A 4821-nucleotide genomic window follows, 5' to 3' on the forward strand; every position below is an offset into this window, starting at 1 on the left:
CAACAAGCCCCAGGGTTCAAAATAAATGTGAATTTATGGGGAGGTGGGGGTGGAGAGTGGGTAGTGGTGATGGAGGAATGGAATCTATTTGGGAAAGGCAGATTAATAGTTAACAATTTAAACTTCCTGCGTCCCTCTTATGTTCCCTTACCTATTGCCCAACCTCCATTCTCTTAGTGAGACTACATCAGCCTTCCTGAGGGTCCTTGTCCCCTGCCTGGGGAGGTCTGTGGTAACTTAGTCTTCTCCATTCACTGTTCACTGGTGCTGTAGTGCTTCTCTCATGCCAGTGCCCAGGAGGGGAGCATGGAATGAGCAGGACTGGTATCCTCAGGCTTGCTTTGTACCAACATGCCTTTAGCAGCTCCTTCCTTCCTTATAGGAGTTTTTGGCTAGTACTCCTGCAAAGCAACCTCATATGAACCTGATTTTTCATGGTAGAGGTGTGTCCCTTCTCATTCTGTCTCTGTTCAAGTGGGGAAATGATATCTTCAATGAAACTGTGCCATTTGCCTGTGTTTTGGTGAGGTTTTTAGGAATAAGTTTATGCAATTAGAAGAAGACCAAGAACTTACAAACTCAGAGGAGTTTAATAGCCTGTAACCAACACTGCAAAACCTATGCACCAGCACAGCCTGTTCTGTAAAAGCAGTGGTCCCCATTATACATTAAGCCACTTCTCTTGCACAGAGACTTGTCATTTGCACTTTGGCTGCCAGCCAGGATTCACATTTACAGGCTGCTTCCAGTGGTATATGGGTTGGTTTGAGAGGATTTAGTATCAGTATTAGGGTTTCATTGTAATGTTAGTCCTCATCCTCCTTCCTTGCACTTTACTCAAGTTATTTTGCTGTGGCACAGCCATTGGGCCCGTTCTTGTGTGACCAAAGCAACAGTGCAGTTTCTGTTCTTAGCAGCCATCTTTGGAAAGCTGTGGTGAGCAGCAAGCACCTTGTGCCTGGCCTCTGCGGAGAGTGGAGATTCCCCTCACAGGGTGTAGGGCACCACAAACTATGCTCTGGCAGAAACCTATGAGTCCATGCTTGACTTAGCTATTCTCACTCCCTGCCTGTCCTGTAAAAGCAGTTTCCAAACTGCCTTGCACAATGCTCCAGAAATTTGTGTTGTTTCCCCCACTTCTTTCTCTAAGCCCTCAGCTATAACCACTATGTCAAGCAGCCTTGCTTGGCAGCCTTGGTCCCCTCTCTGAGCAGTAGCAGCAGAGGCAGGATCTCTTTCCACCATCTGAGACAGACTGACAGCAATGCTCTCCCTTGGCTGCCAAAGGACAGTCAGTCAGAAGGTCCAGAGCCTTCCTTTGCTGTGGTGCCACATGCTGCCTCCCTGGGCCCTCCTTCCACCAGGTCACCTGTCATAGAAAGGAAATGGATTTTCATGGCAGCTGGCTGATGGTAGATGGACCCAGTCGTTTAGAAGCACCAATAAATGGCAGCCGCGGGTTCACTGGGTACCATCTCCTTGCAGTTAGCAGGAGTTTCGCTCTGCCTTGTACATTCAGACTGGTTTGGACCAAGCTCATCCTGAGGTGAGCTTGCAGACCTCCCTCCTCTCCTGCGGCAGGGAAAAAGCCATGGCACTACGGTGCCTGAAGCCACATGAACAGCAGAGCTGCAGAGAAAATCTTAAGTGTGCCCCGTCTTCCTCTGCTGTAACCACTAACTCATGCGTTGTGGAGACTTCAGACCTGGAGCAGCACCACAAGCCATGCTGGGGATGCCCGGCAGGGGACAGCAGGATCCCACCACTGCACCACCAGCCCACTGCGCCCTGCAAAAGGCAGGCTGCAGGCAGCCCTCTGCAAGGCGGCTGTGAAAAGGCACCATGAAGTTTTACTGTCTGAACAAGAAAAACGTGATAGACACCACATGGATCTGAAGGCAGCCGGGGAGAGCCCAGAGTTGCAGTGAACATGAATCAATAACTAGCCTGTTTTGCTTTATGCTCTGCGATCAAAGGGTGTCTGACATGCTGCCGAACACTAGTCCGCTCCTCTGGGAATTTCCACCCTGCAAGGATGGGGTCAAGCCTCAGCAGTATACTGCCGCGATTGTACCTCACTGGGACAGCGCAGCCCCAGTGCTGCAGGCAGGGCCTGCAGAGAGGGTAAGCTGCAGGGACCGGTGAAAAGCCTTCGTGCTCACAGTCTCTCCTGGGGACCTCTCACTGATGGCGTGGATGGAGAGCCGTCCTGCGGTGAGGCCTTGCATTTGTGCAGGATGTGTCTTGTGCCTGGCAGTGGCCAGGGAGTGAGCTCTCATCCAGACATCCAGCGTTAAAAAAGCTTATCACACTACGGAGTGGGATGGGGTTGGGTGCTGCCAGGGAAGGGGACAGAGCTTGGTGGCTCTGTGTCAAAGGCAATCTTAAACAGAAACTGGATGTGGGAACACATGTGTTGTAGCTGTGCGGGTCTCACAGACCTCTACTGCACCTATATCAGCCTCTGGTGGATGAGGGCCAAGGGTCCAAGTAGACTGTGCCTCTCACTTACTGGTAACTCCTGGTTTCCCTGTGAAACCTGCAAGCCTTCTCCCCAAAACCCCAGGCTAATTCCCCTTGCTCAGAGGGGACCTCCTGGCAAATCAGCATAAACTTACCTTCTCTTCTTTGGTCACCTGTTTGACACCAACCTTAGAGGCTTTCCAAAGAGTGGACTAACACTGATTCCCTGCAGCAGGGTGTATGAGAGGCTCCTGGCTGGCCATCCCCCAGGGCTCTGCCCAGGACAGTTGTGACCAGTCCCTATCCCAGTGCCATCCTACTCACCAGCACTGGGTGGGCTGGGCACTCTGTGCTGAGTTGGTGGTATTTTACATTAGGCTTGACAGAGAGATGTGTGATCAGGATGTTATGTGTGTGTGTACGTATGCATGCATTGAAAACCCACATGTGTGTCTTAGACCAAGCTATAATAACAAAAACTATCAAAAGTAGATTTATTTGCTATGCATATGTTCTCCAGTTCAATAGTAGGGCTCCCAGAATTAGGTGTCCGGCTCCCAGAGGTTAGTGTCCAGCTCCCAGAATCATGTGATTATGCAAGACTCTTCATTAAAACACATTTTAGGTCACAGAATTGCATGGAAGAGTCACAAAAAGAGATTCAAAACCCAGAAAAAAGAAAATTCCCAAGTGAAATGAAACTTTTTTGCTATTATTAGTAGTTTTACTTCTAATTGCATAATTTATATTAACGACCTTTGGGGTATTACAGTAAACCTAAACCAAGAATGCTGCAGTGGAATGAGGGAGAGGAGATATCAGGAGAGCTGAGACTAAGTTCAAGGCTAAGCCCCAAGGAAATGAATGCCTCCAATCTTGCCACTTCTCAGCTGCCTGTGAAGTGTCTTTGCTGACAGCAGAGTTTGAGTGTTTGGGAGGGCTGAGTTAGGAGTGATGCTGGGAGCTGCAAAGCACTGTGGAGGCAGCAGAGCCCTGACAGGGACAGGGGTGCTCCTTCCAGAGTAACGAGGAGGAGGGGGTGCCAGCCAGTGGGATGGATGCACAAGCCTCCTGTCCAGAGAGAAGTAAGTTGCTCCTGCCATCGGGGATGTGCTCAGTACACCAAGCGATGAGATGCTCCATGTTGCAGGCACAAGCCCTCTTCAGTGGCACCATGTCTGCTGTGCTGAGGGGCAACACAGCAAAATCTCCAGTGACTGAGAGTGGGGCAAAGCCTCAGCATGATGGGATTACATGTGGCATGCCCAGGGTGAAGGAAGCAGTGCAGGGTTTGGTGGTTTGGTGGTGGGGACTTGGGGCCTCGTTGCTCTTTTTTGGGCAGATCAGGCTCTGGTCTTCAGGAGCCTAATCCTGGCTGTCAAGTGGATGACAGGAGATCTTGAGTTGGCATGTAAAGAGGGAAGGGAGACATAAAGGGAGCTGCGTGTGATCCAGAAGTATGGCTACACCCTGAACAAGCCTTTGCATGTCCTCTGTATGCCTGCTGCCCCTCAGTTCCCATCCTTTCTTGCAGGAGTGTGGGCTTAGTCAGACACCCTTTCAGTGAGCTACTTCGTACTATGGCTACTGGGACTCCTGATATCTTCAAAGATAAACTGACATGGCACATAGACCACGTTGTACCCACATACATGAAAGCCCCACCGTGAATCAGTCAGTCTGCTGCAAAACTCAGGAGGGACTTACTGTAATGAAGCTGGCATCAATGCCTCCCAAGTAACTGCTACACTAAAACCAGATCTATCTCCTTTTCCATTGAGTCTGCACATCTGGGCTGAAGTCTACAAACCCCCTAGCAGGTGAGTTGGTTAGTATCGTCTAAAAGGCAGCTAGAAGTGACTGGTAAGGCAGACAGGTAGGCAGAGCAGGTCGAAAAGGCTATGCTTAGGATCACTTATGGCAATATAGACCTAGCTTGTGACCTGGATGTGAACGCTATGGATTTCAGCCCCATGGGAGGATGCGATCCATGTGAGCAGATGTGCACTTTTCTCACTGGTTCTGAGAAATTCCTCACCACACAAGGAGCCCCATGGGACTGAAGTGATCAAATAGTGAGGTGAATAAAAGGCTTGAAAGACCCATCCACATAATAGCAGTTTGTTACTAGCAGTAGGTTACATAAAGTCCAGGCCCACAACACAAGAAAGCACAAAGCCCAGGGGGTATAAAAGATAACTACACAGCAGCAGTGCAGAGGCAGAAAAGTTACCCATGAAATACTTGAGAGAAGCCTCAGCCTGTTTGTATGTAGCTAAAGAAGGGATGAAATCAGTCACACATATTTGTCTGAATCAGCAGTTCAGCTGATGTTGGGACCCCTGAATAAAGATTGCA

This window comes from Pezoporus wallicus, unplaced genomic scaffold, assembly GCF_028554395.1.
Source record: "Pezoporus wallicus isolate ANWC-B61680 ecotype Strahan unplaced genomic scaffold, APGP_CSIRO_Pwel_v1 contig_5524, whole genome shotgun sequence".
NCBI lineage: Eukaryota > Metazoa > Chordata > Aves > Psittaciformes > Psittacidae > Pezoporus > Pezoporus wallicus.